This window comes from Cyrtonyx montezumae, unplaced genomic scaffold (genome assembly GCF_038088225.1).
Source record: "Cyrtonyx montezumae isolate F1298 unplaced genomic scaffold, pur_monq_1.0 scaffold_18, whole genome shotgun sequence".
In the NCBI taxonomy this organism is placed as follows: domain Eukaryota; kingdom Metazoa; phylum Chordata; class Aves; order Galliformes; family Odontophoridae; genus Cyrtonyx; species Cyrtonyx montezumae.
The window spans coordinates 7,408,628-7,421,870 of NW_027071914.1; the positions used below are offsets into that span (position 1 = coordinate 7,408,628).

Genomic DNA, 13,243 nt, shown 5'->3' on the forward strand with positions numbered 1-13,243 from the left:
GAAGAAAAGAAAGAAAAGAAAGAAAAGAAAGAAAAGAAAGAAAAGAAAGAAAAGAAAGAAAAGAAAGAAAGAAGGAAGGAAGGAAGGAAGGAAGGAAGGAAGGAAGGAAGGAAGGAAGGAAGGAAGGAAGGAAGGAAGGAAGGAAGGAAGGAAGGAAGGAAGGAAGGAAGGAAGGAAGGAAGGAAGGAAGGAAGGAAGGAAGGAAGGAAGGAAGGAAGGGAGGGAGGGAGGGAGGAAGGGAGGGAGGGAGGGAGGGAGGGAGGGAGGGAGGGAGGGAGGGAGGGAGGGAGGGAGGGAGGGAGGGAGGGAGGAAGGGAGGAAGGGAGGAAGGGAGGAAGGGAGGAGGAGGAAGGGAGGAAGGGAGGAAGGGAGGAAGGGAGGAAGGGAGGAAGGGAGGAAGGGAGGAAGGGAGGAAGGGAGGAAGGGAGGAAGGGAGGAAGGGAGGAAGGGAGGAAGGGAGGAAGGGAGGAAGGGAGGAAGGGAGGAAGGAAGGAAGGAAGGAAGGAAGGAAGGAAGGAAGAAGGAAGGAAGGAAGGAAGGAAGGAAGGAAGGAAGGAAGGAAGGAAGGAAGGAAGGAAGAAGGAAGGAAGGAAGGAAGGAAGGAAGGAAGGAAGGAAGGAAGGAAGGAAGGAAGGAAGGAAGGAAGGAAGGAAGGAAGGAAGGAAGGAAGGAAGGAAGGAAGGAAGGAAGGAAGGAAGGAAGGAAGGAAGGAAGGAAGGAAGGAAGGAGAGAAAGAAAGAAGGAGAAAGAAGAAAGGAAGAAGAAAGGAAGAAAGAAAGAAGAAAGAAAGGAAGAGAGAAAGGAAGAGAGAAGGAAGAGAGAAAGGAAGAGAGAAAGGAAGAGAGAAAGGAAGAGAGAAAGGAAGAGAGAAAGAAAGAAAGAGAGAAAGAAAGAAGAAAGAAAGGAAAGAAAGAGAGAAAGAAAGGAGAGAAAGAGAGAAAGAGAAGAGAAGAAGAGAGAAAGAGAGAAAGAGAGAAAGAGAGAAAGAGAGAAAGAAGAAAGAAAGAAGAAAGAAAGAAAGAAAGAAAGAAAGAAAGAAAGAAAGAAAGAAAGAAAGAAGAAAGAAAGAAAGAAAGAAAGAAAGAAAGAAAAGGAAGAAAGAAAGAAAGAAAGGAAGAAAGGAAGAAAGGAAGAAAGGAAGAAAGGAAGAAAGGAAGAAAGGAAGAAAGGAAGAAAGGAGAAAGGAAGAAAAGGAAGAAAGGAAGAAAAAGGAAGAAAAAGAAAAGGAAGAAAAGAAAAAGGAAGAAAGGAAGAAAAAGAAAGGAAAGAAGAAAGATCAAAAATGCCCCAACCTGCTTGTATTGGTGAGGCTGCCAGGAAAACAGATTGTGAGTCACTGAAAGCTGCTGACCTTAGCCAGCGTATTGCGACTCCGTGGCTTTCAGGCCCTGCTGTTTCCTTCCCAAGGCAGACGAGAGGCTTGTCAAAGCTGTACTTTCCATATATACACATGCACAGTCATGCACACATTAAAGCGCTATTTCTCTCAGCTGTGCAGACATCAGAATTACTGAACCTGACATAAACTCATCATTTTCCTGGAAGCGAAAAGGGCTGCTAGCCAAAAAAAAAAAAAAAAAAAGATGAGCTGCACTTGGCAGCATATAGCTTGTCTTGGGTACCAAAGGGTAGTGAGAACAGAGCCTTCTCCAGAGCAATGTGCAATGTGCAGTCACTCTTTCGAAAAGGGCCTGAGATCATTTGCAGAGTGGAAACACCGGTCTGCAGCCGCCACTTCTCCTCTGCCATCAGCATTCACCAGACAAGGCATGCACAATAACAAGAAGAAAGGCAGAGGCTTTCGTGGGGTGGGAGGCAGCAAGAGGGAGCAGTGGTTGATCAGCAAGTGGGAACAGGACCTCAGCCCAGGGAGGAGAGGCTTGGTGGGACACTGGGGCACACTCGTGTCAGCAGGAGAAGGAGGTGCTTGTCATCATTTATTTGTTGGGAATAAAAAGCAGAAAGCCATAACTGAAATACAGCATGCATGCAAGCAGAATTTGGGGTCATTGTCCCATTCTAAGGGTCAGGACTCCATTTATTTATATGTAAAATGTGGGTGGTTGTGCTGCTCTGACACAGCTGCACCGGGAGGATTCAGCCCATTGCTTTACCCTGAACAAAATACACAGGCTAAGATCTGTGAATAAGCACCAGAAAGTTGTGTAAATCAGCTAGAAAAAGAAAGAGGAGTAATATTTTCTAGCAAATGTTGTACTTGGCCCACAATCAAGTTTCAATTCTACATTATCAACGAATACAGCTGAACGACTCTGTAAAGAGAAAAAAAAAATACAATGACAAATCAACATTTCACTCTGAAATGAAACACGAGGAGGCCTAGATTAAAGAGCTCAATTTCCTAAGCCAGGGCACAGGAGGACCTGAGAGAATTTGGGAATCATATCAACAGCACACTGCACACTCAGGGGCACACTAGGAATCATTGGTTCCCTTGGCACTGCCTTGGGCTGCAGCAGGAAAGAAGATGGGCATCGTGGGTCCTGGGCACGCTGGGCTGCCCAGCTCACATTGGAGAGGGGTCTGTGTGTGTACTGCAGGGCAGAACAGGTAGGCAGACAGAAGGCACCTTGGTTTGAAGCCACGTTTAAATTAATTTTAATTCTGTGGGAGTGCTGTCGGCTCGTGACTTGAAAGCTTTACTGTCTGGTTTAAAGAAAATATCCCTGGAGTATCCAGAAAGAATGCTTTGTCACGTTGGGTAAGCAAGGATTAAAATAACTTCAGGAGACCACAGCAAAGGAAGAGCATGCTGAGTGGCCAGCATCGAGGGCTGGAGGGCAGGCTCACTCCTGCACTCAGTGCAGCACCATGCCTACACTCTGCAGTTTGCTCTTCTCTACCAACTGAAGAGCACAGAAACCACCCAGAGAGCCCTGAGAGGAAACAGGCTTGAGAAGGACCATCTCTGGGAAGAGCCCTTTCCTTGCCTGTTTGTCAAGTGAACAAGTAGGATCAGAACATCTTGTAACTCAGGACAAAATATCAACTCATTTTTCATTGCATGTGAGCAGCGGAACTCTTTTCCTACATGCAAGCCTAGTATTCATAAAGAGCTGAATTTAAGGGCTGACTAGAAATTCCAATCTAGATGCAGCCAGTACTATTGTTAGTTCACAACTTATGGTAGATTTCTGAGCAGAAGCAGCATGCTTTAAGGACCACCCTCGAAGAGACAGGAGTGCAAAACTGCTGCACCAAAGGCAGTCTTGATTTCATCAGTGGTCTTGTGAGGCGGCCATTGCACACACACATCCCTCGTGCTGCATCAGTGCCTGCAGCCTGGGCTTTGCCCAGGGGGTGGCTGATGCTGCCCTGCCTCAGGCACTCTGTGCAGCTGCTGTCTCACCTTCTTTTGCAGGTTTTGCTAACTCTGACCTCCAATTTCATTGCCACTTCTTGACAGCAGAAATGAAACTTAGCATTTCCCTTTCCTTTGAGTGTATTTCTCCCTCTTCTTGTTTAATGGATATTTCCCAGCAGGAGCTGGTGGGACAGGTGAGTCCTTCCAAGAACCATCATCTCACAACTGCGGAGCATGTTATGCTTCAGACAGCCACAAAGAAACTCTTCAAACCCTAGAATAAAATTTATATGAAAAGCACATCAGTACAAAGGTACATCTGTATCCACAGGCAACAGTGATTACATCTGATTATTTTTAGTGTAAATACCTTTTCAGAATAAAAGGCACACGGCAGCTTTAAACTACTTAGCTGAACACGCTCCTCCTGCACCTGTGGGATTTTAATATTCCTATCCTTTCAACAGCATTGCACCACAGGGATGAGATCAGTGACTGATTCATTTTACTGAGTTTGAAAAATGTAATTTAGGAAGGGTTATTATTGCAGAAATGAAGTAGAAATCTCGTTGGTAATTATACCTCTTTACATGTTTTGAAGACCATAAATTTTATTTTCCCGATGCCTGAAAGAAAATAAACTTTAACACAGATCTTCCAAGGAAGAAACACAAACTTTATCAGCCTGCAACTTGAATGAGTCCAGCTCTAAGGGGAGGCTACACTGCTGAGCCTTCCAATAGTGTATATACACTTTGCAGCCACTGATTGCACCCACAGCTCCTAACCCAAACACTGTAGGAGCACATGCCATCCTCAGGAAAGAACATTTGTTTATGCAAAGGTGCTGGGTGGAAATGTATATTCTTTAGACAAAGCTGAGATTCTGTTAATGAATTTTCTGGAAATGCGTATTTGTCATAGGGCAAAAAAGAGTAAACTGTAGCTGTATGGCAGCAGTCCCAGACAGGAGGCTGGAGCAGACCTGGCAGGACCAGTATGCTGCTAGTCCCACGCAGCACACCAGAGCCACATTCAGCAACACCACACAATTTTTGGGAAGCCTAATTCAGACAACATAATCTCAGCACTTTACACGATACTTCAATAAAACTGAGAGGGGAGTTGAATTCAATAGCAAGCAGCAATGCAGAGACAGACTGTCAGCCAAGGAGAGGTTCAATCACTGTATAGCTACTCGACATAAGAGAGCCTGGTCTTTGCAGTGAAACCTCCCTGTCAGAGTGATTCACATCAGTTATTCTTTCTCTTTCCTATTTGCTGCTATCACCATCCGGAAGAGTCAGCGCATGATCAAGTGCTTCTTTGATCTCCTGTGTATGTGAAGACAGAAATATCCAAGCTGAAGAACTGAGCCCCATGGGTCTGACAAAGGATTCAATTACAACCCATGGAATTCAGTTCTCAAAGCTGAGGATACACGACATTCGTTTCAAGGCTGTTCTGATGCGCAGCGCTATCTCATCCTCTGCTCTCTCTCCCCGGTGCCTGGCTTTCCTCCAGGTGCTGTAAAACAAAGAGGGAAATCTTCACTGCAGCCAAAGCAACTCTATCCAGACCATAGGTCAGATGCAAAATAATGGCTCGAGGACATATATATTGAGAAACAGGCTATTTTATGTTTTCTTTTGGCACAGAAGAGGCCACATTCATAGACAGAAGGTGCCCTAACACACAGCAGAATCCCTAGTAATAAAAAATGAAATTTATAGCTAAGGTGTATAAACAATACAACACTCAGTACATCCCTGGAAGCCTTTGTTTGAGAATTTCATAGGGATAAGGTATATATTTCCTTTTCTTTTTAACTTTTACAGAGGTAAAATCTTCCAGGGTCACACATCAATCTTTGCTAACAAAATAATACTTCCAGATTAGTACTTCCAAATAGGAAAATAATACTTCCAAAGAAGAAAGTCCAGCACTGGTACAACTCTTCAGTCATCACAGTCTGGGTGACAGAAAGGCAAGCAGGATACATCCATGCCATGGCTGCACTGCTGTGTTGTGGTACAGCGCCGTCTGATGTGACAGTCTCTTCCCAAGGTGACAGCCTTACCCTAGGACAGCAGCTTTGAGTTACATATAAAGAGCAGCTCAAGTGCACTGATGATCAAAGCTGGCAGCTCAGCCAGGAAACACCTCATCATTACTGTACTAATGTTAAGAGAAGTCACTGGTGTCAAACTTCACACCCGAAATGTAGAATTTTTGAGGAGAAACAGACTGGATAGGATGTTGGATGATGCACTCATCCCTACAGAGTCAGTAAATTAGACAATGCTTCTGCACAGCACCCTGTGCAATCTGCATTGTCCCCCATTAAAAAAAAAAAAAAAAAAATCAGATTCATTTGGAACAGTTTAAGCATCTTTCTTTATATTCCAGATGAGATGTCACAAAAAAGTCTCTTTAGGATCAATAAAAAGAAATATTTATTCCAAGATAAAATATCTGGAGTTTGAAGGGGATTCAGATTAAATCTTTCACTTTACCCTCAGAAATAAAACTAAAGTAAATTTATTTAACAGCATGGTTGAAAGAATAAATTATTTTGTCTTAGTACTGGTTTTCTTAAATTATAAAATAACACTGAAACAAAATTTTATAAGTTAAAAGAGTTTAGAAGTAGTCCCCTGAGAAAGTAATTTGATTCAGAATTAAAAAATATTTTCAAATTTCCAATAAAAATTCTAATTCTCTCCCAGGATATCCCTCTGGCAATACTTTGGTGGCTACCATTCAATGGCCTGGGCATCAAAGCTTGTCTTCTTTGACAGGATAAGAGGTAATGGTCTTAAATTGCACCAGGGGAGGTTCAGGTTGAGTAAAACAGTGGAGATGTGGCACTCAGAGACACAGTTTAGTGGGGTGATAGTGGTGGTGGGTGGATGGTTGGACCTGATGATCTTAGAGGGTTTTTTTTTCCAACCTCAATGACTCTACAGTTCTGTGATTCAATTCATTCTGCTTGTTTGGATTTTCTCATTGGTCACTGGAGCACAGCTCACCAAGATCAGTGCTGATGTGAAGCAAGATATCTGCCTACAGCCCAGCACTGCTGTGGTAGAGACTCTTCTAGTCAAAAATACGAAAAAAAATCAAACAGTGATCAATGAATACATGATATGATAAAGAAGAGAAAGGGACAAAAAGAATGAAGCACAGAAGTGCCCTAGAACAGACTTCAGGCCCCACATTCAGTGTGCAGAGTTGATAGGAGTGCCATGGAGCAGCCAGCACTGTGTGTACACCCAGAGGAGGGGGACACCTAACCTGGGCACTCATTTGCATTCCTGTGACTGATCAGACACACTAAAGACAAGGGGAAACATTATATCCCCCTCCTCAATGCTCAGTAAATGGACCTGAGGTAGCTGCAAGCAAGCTAACCTGCCCCAGTGTTCCCCCCCCAAAGGACATCACAGCTGGTTCTCCACCAGCACAGCCAGTGTCTTACTTAAATTCATAAACTGCCAGTATGGATGGATGCATCTTCATGATCCCAGACATTTTCAAGGTAATCTGACTTTAGAGGCTTTTTAACTACATAGGAGATGTAGATCAAACCCCCCTCTCAGTTTGCCTGCTGCATTTAGTGTCGTCACATCACATTAGTTCTCTTTCACCTTAAAAACACTCAATACCAGTGTCAGACATGTTCTGCTTTGTCCTTTTATCAGCTTCACATGTGGCATCCTCCATCCCATCAGTGTCATTCCTGGAGTGCCCTCCAACCTCTGAGAACTCATTTGCTCAAGAATTAAATTCATACACCTGCAAACAAGAAGAAAGCCTATAGAATTACACTGTTCTACTATTGCAAGTGCAGTCAGGAGGTGAGTCTCTCAACAGGCCATAAATCCACTTATTGAAGAAACATTATTTTTTCCTATTCCATCAGGGTCACTTAGTTCCTCACAGCTTGGAGGTCTTATTGCACTAGAAATAACTATCCCTATAGGACAGGCATTTAATAGGCAATCATCTTATTAAGTTTTACTGCTACACCAAAAGGAGAATCCTTTTAGAGTGATTAAGTAATGTTAAGTGCCTGAAGACTATTCTTCCATAAGTTTCCTTTTGAATTAAATATGTTTTAACAGGAAATGAACATAATGATCCTAAAGCTATCAAGTTAATGGATTGTGTAAAACTTCAGCATTTTCCTTACCATCCCCTATTTTTATTCCCCACATTGCCACTAGTACCTTTCTTGCTAATACAGCATCTACATTTGTCTGAACACACCAAATAGTGAAATTCCAGAGCTTCTTAACCGTGCAGCTCCGTGTAAATCCAGATACCTTTTTAAATGAGCTCATTGTGAGTGGTAATTAATTAACACTGATGGGGAACTTGAAATAAAAATATGAATATGGTCACATTTCATTAGGAACATAATGCATCTTCTTCACCCTCATCGAGTTGAATTCATTTTCCCCCCTATAGCTAGTGGGAGAACACATATCCCACAGCTCTGCTGCCATCTGGCTGGATGAAGCAAGGGGGCAGAGTGGAAGAAGGAAGCACTTGGACCACAGAACAGGCAGCACAGCAGATAGGCACTTGGCACACTGAGCAGCTCTGCTCCCATCACATGCACCAGCGCAGAGGTGCTCTGCATAGGAATTTAAGGATCAGCAAGGAGGTGCCTGGACACAAGGTAACATTGCCTATATCTTAGCACACTCATTTTTGTTACTCCATTTCAGTAAAGCTAATATCCATGTTTGCAGGCAAGGAGTGCTTGTACACACAAAAGCTACAACTCTTCCCTAGTTTTATAAAAATCACATTCAAAACTGAAAAATACAAGACTGAACCTCCAGTACCATCACAAAGAGAAAGCTTGGCACTTGAGCACTCTGCTCTACCAATTCCATCAGAAAGAGACACCTGTGTGCTAAGCACCCTCTGCTCCAGCATCGCACCCTGGGCCCTCACCACATCCATGAAAGCTGTCAGCAGTGTCAGACAAGGAACTGCCTGCAGGGATTCCTCCTCCTGAACCCTTCAAATGCATCAAGCCCACGGTGCCTTCAGCCCAGGAAGAACAAGTAGACTTTCGAAGTCCCTCACCAAACAAAAAAAGAAGTTTAAAAAAGATCCAATTTCTTTTATTTGTATTTGAAACCAAAGATTTCACATCTCATGATGGATCGGTATCAACTCCCCCCACATTTTGCTCTCGGCAGAAGCAGCTGCATATGTTCCCAAACTGCTTTCTGAAACTCCCCGTTATTTCTGGATGCATTTTTAATTTCAGGCAGTAGCTGTATTTCTGCTGCCAGTGCCCATGTCACGAATAACAAACATTCAATTTCCTCCTCTGTAGAATTATTCCACTCTGCTTATCTGGAGGTTCAGTTGTGTTGTCTCCATTTTAATCACATTTTCCAACAACACATTACTTTGTGCAACAGACCATTTTCCTTTGTGAAAGATAAAAATTGTCGCATATTCCATTTCATTTTTTGACCTAAAACTGACAGTTTTCACATTGTGCTGCACATTTAAAGGAAAAGCACATGGCAAAATGCATAAATCGATATCAAAAACATATACAACCTGACTGCCATGTAGAAACATGGTAAGTGTTTAAAACAATCACATGGAAAATCACAGCATGAAAAGCTTGTTGCAGGATTTTAAAACTTCCTTGCCATCAGCAATAATTATGAGAACTTCTAAAAGCAAGCACTCTTAGCAAGCCCCACAGCGCATGGTATGGTTGTACTACAGCACGGTTTCAGAAGCCACAATAGGTCACAGCTCTCCAGACACGATTCTGGCACGTTTTTGTACTGAAAAATACAGACATCCATTTCTTTCTATGTACTCTCCGATGACAGGAGGGGGTATGTAAACACAATAAAACACACATTTTGCACATGGGCACAGCTGCAGTAACAGCTGCACTGATGCTGCCCAGATGTTGCAAGGAGTAGTGCAGACAGCCAGAAAGCCTGTTCTCAGCATGCAAGTGAGAACTGAGAAGTTAAAAGCCCTGGCAAAGCTGCAAAACTCCAACCCTATTTATTTCTTATCATTTCATCAAGAAGTTTTTAAACCTAATGGCAAAACATTTTGTGTCAGTGACTAACGGTGTCAGGAAAAGGCCTACCTCTTCACGTATGGAGCCGGTCCCAAGTCCAGCAGTGCTTCCTCTCTCTGCTCAGATATCCAACCTGGTGCATGCTACAGATGCTGGGCACGAGGCACGTGCTGTCTCTCAACACGTGGTACTATGGACTGCTCACCCAAACTGATTCCTGATGCACACAGTGGAACTGAGAGCCAGAAATGACTTGTCCTGCCATACATGTCAGACACAGTCTAAACACCCAGCAACATAGGGAGAGTGGAGAAAAACAAACAGGAGAGAGTAGGTGGCTATTCCCTGCTCCTTTCCCATTTCCACATTTTTAAGAACTCAAAAGAACTGGCAATATCCCATCTGTGGGAATGACACAGGTACGTACAAGTCTTTGTCCCTGTGCAACTGCTATGCTCTGCATCACTAACCCAAAACGACTACGCTCTGCATGAGTAGTTGAAAAAACAGGCAAACGTTAGTTAATTTTAATTAATCAAAATGTTTTTTGCAATTACTGCATCGTTTAATAAAAGAATGCTGTGATCACTCAGCATTTTATTCTTATTTATACTAGTCTATTGTTATTCAATTATCTGTTATAATAAATAATGCTAGAATCCACTAGAAGCCAGAGATATTCTTTCTTCAGACAGGTTCAGTACCAAAAGATTCAAAATACAGAAGCTGGAGTTGAAATACAGAAAGGGGATTTGGATTCCAAGACCTTCAGACACCCCTTCAAACTCAAATGATTCTACAATTCCATAAAAGATGGCTGTATTCATATTGTAACTATACTGAAACTACTGAAAATAAGCTGCGAAGATCAAGCACATTTTCAGTTTGTACATAGCCCACATCAACATTAATTCACTGAAATCGACTAGTATTAAAATTAGAATAATGAAACAGCTCAAGTACTGTGGAAACTGGCTGTAGTTATGCAGAGACAGGCTCACAAACACACAACAGTGAATGCAACTGGCTCATGACCAGGTCCAGGCGTGACACTGCTGGGAGCCGGGTGGGTGTTACACAGCCCGTGGGCTGCAGCCCACTGCTTGCTGCCAGGTCCCAGAACCTGCTCTGAGCATCAGCTCATTTAGAAGGTACAAACCACACGGCTCTGCTCCGCTTGGCAGAGAGGCACCAGTGCTGGCAGATGGAGCCAGGAGCCGCTCTCTGGATGCTGCCAGTGAGTGCCTGCAGGTGCAGACGGCTCCTTGTTGTGCGTGGGAAATGGTCCAGCCCGTGGCTTTTCCAGAAGGGCCCCATTAGAGAAGGCTGAGAAGCGCTGATGCAGACAGCCCGCAGGGAGCCGGCCTGCCCTCCGCCGGGTACACTCAGCACAACGCTAAATCTGGCTCCTCTTGGGCTACTAGAGTTGATTTTAAAGAAAATATTTCTAGGTGCCATTCGGATTCAACACGACTACCTCTCAACCGTTTAATCAAGCTAGTTGACTGCTATAAATGATTATAGCAAAAAGTAAAGATGTTCTTTGATTTCTATGCAGACTTTTCGCACAGGTTGCTGGTTAGGTATCCAGTATGCACTAAAGAATCCAAGCTTCAAAATTGTTTCTAGCAGCTCTGTGTTTTCTAGACTTCTTACTGAATTCCCCCCATAAAAACCACAAGCAGTCACCAATACACTTGAAACCTCTGTCCTGCCAAGGAGTCCCCACTGCAGCCTCATCCTACAGCTCCGTGAGCTCCAGGCTCCACTGCCCAGCACAAAGCCGCTCCACACTCCTAGGAAAAAGGTGCATTATATATTTAATTTGAGCAATAAAACCACTAACAGTACATTTTTACTTCTTAATCATTATTTCTCACAGAAAATGAAATTTCAATATTCTGCCAGACTAATACAGTGGAAATATAGCTGGTCCTGATAATGGTAGGTACCTTTGTCTGCAGTAATCAGTCATGTTTTCCTCTATTAGAAAAAAAGAAAAAAAGAAAAAGGAAGATGAAAAATGTCATTTGGCTGAACATGGAGTGATTTTTGTTATCTTCTGAACAATAAATAAATAAGCAAATAATTATAGCTACACTAGAGTCTATTTCTTGGCCTAAAACAAAATAGTTTCTTTTTTTGTTGTCATTATTGCTGCAAAAGAACAATATGAAAACGAAAATAGCATTTTCAAAGAAAGAATTGGCATTTAATTGTGAAAGTGTCAAAATATCTTTTTTTTCCTGATAGTTTACCCAATATTATTTGCACCACTCCATTCAGCTCCGTAAAGAATTTCAGTTCATTCAGAACAGCATTTTTTAGCAAACAAACTATTATGAAAAAAAAAAAAGAGAAAGAATAAGAGTAACTGTCAAATTAGGTGAAGAAAAGAAAGGATGGGGGCTGCCTTATCCTGCAGGCTCCAGAAGTCCATCTCTGCACCTACAAAAACTTGGAAATTTCACCAAGAAAACCCACAGTGCTTCCTCAGTCTCTCTTCTTCCATACTATAAAACTAACTTTTGGATGCCCAGCTAAGCTCAGAGCATGCAAAAGAAGGAATAAATAAACCATCTGCAAAAGAGTAAAGGATCAATGCGAACAAACCAAGGTGCAGCCAGTTAAGCCCTCCTGCTGCAAACACTGCACTTTCAAAGTCAGACAGAGAGAAAAAAAGTACTTACATCAACTAGCCCGTGCCATCTCCCTGTTTAAACAGTTATTAAAGTACACATTGAAGATAAAAATGAATATACATAAATCATAATGCAAGGAAAATATGGATGCACATAATGATAACATCACCCCTTCTTTCTGTACTGCCATTGGATTCAGAATAAAGTCATAACAGCACTGCAGCGACAACAGTAAAATCCCTGACTGGTGAAGAGGAGCGTTAGAAAATGTGCAGCTTCCCTGACAAAACGTTATTTAAAAGTCATTCTAAATTTCTCATAACTTCAGCATAAATATAACTCAAAATGACTTAAAGGACATGATCTTGATTCCGCTGCTGTTTACAAAATGTAAACCCATCAAAACTGACAGAATTACGCTCATTTAAAGCTGGAGGAATTGAGGAAGAATTCGTCGTTTTGATTCAATCTTTAATATGCAGGTTTCCTCTCACACACGCAAGGCGCTCTGGCAGGAGATAAACATGTAATAAATCAGCTTACTTTTCTTCAGCTCTTACAGTGGAATCCCCAAAACTCATTTTATTTCATCTTTTCCCCTCTCTTCAGCTTTTTCTCTTTCATTTTCCTTCCTCCTCTTCAATCACCAAAGGTTTGCTTTTCTCATTTTCTATTTTACATCACTCTGCTTTGTTCTCTACAATGGAAAGACAGACAAGCAGAAAGAAAGGCACACAGACAGACAGCACAGAGAGAGAGATATGGCCAGTCCAAGGCAATAACTCCGGACACCCACATTCTGGAGGAACCGTTGCTCTCTCAAAAACATTTTATCTTTATAAAGGGAAGGGAATCAAGACTCATTTGCATAAGGGTTCATTCCATCTCTTCAGCTCACATGTTTATAGCTCTGGAAAGTCCCTTTCTGATTCCCTGCTTGATAAGGAGCCAGGAAGGTAAGCAGCAGCAGGGAGAGGTGAGGACTGTTTTGCTGACCTTGCAAGCAGGGCTTAAGTGCAGTACTTCGTTCTCCATGCTCGGAAGACCCAGCTGAGAGATTTGGGTGCTTTTTATCCTTTGGACTTCAAGACTCAGACTGTGCCTGTAGAACTAAAGATTCAAGTTGGAGAAACCCCCACTCTTGCACAGGAGGAAGCTCTGGTCAGGCGCTCAATACTTCAGCTTCCTGTCTGTACA

At 42.6% G+C, this 13,243-nt stretch overlaps 1 long non-coding RNA gene across 1 annotated transcript; it reads right to left on the minus strand.

The window, feature by feature from the left end:
• Positions 1 to 2,196: 2,196 nt before the first annotated feature.
• LOC136047426 (uncharacterized) lies at positions 2,197 to 13,243 on the minus strand. The gene is made up of 2 exons (XR_010622092.1): positions 13,043 to 13,243; positions 2,197 to 3,599 (listed from the first exon to the last, which is right to left on the minus strand). It is a non-coding gene; the product is annotated as an uncharacterized LOC136047426 (long non-coding RNA).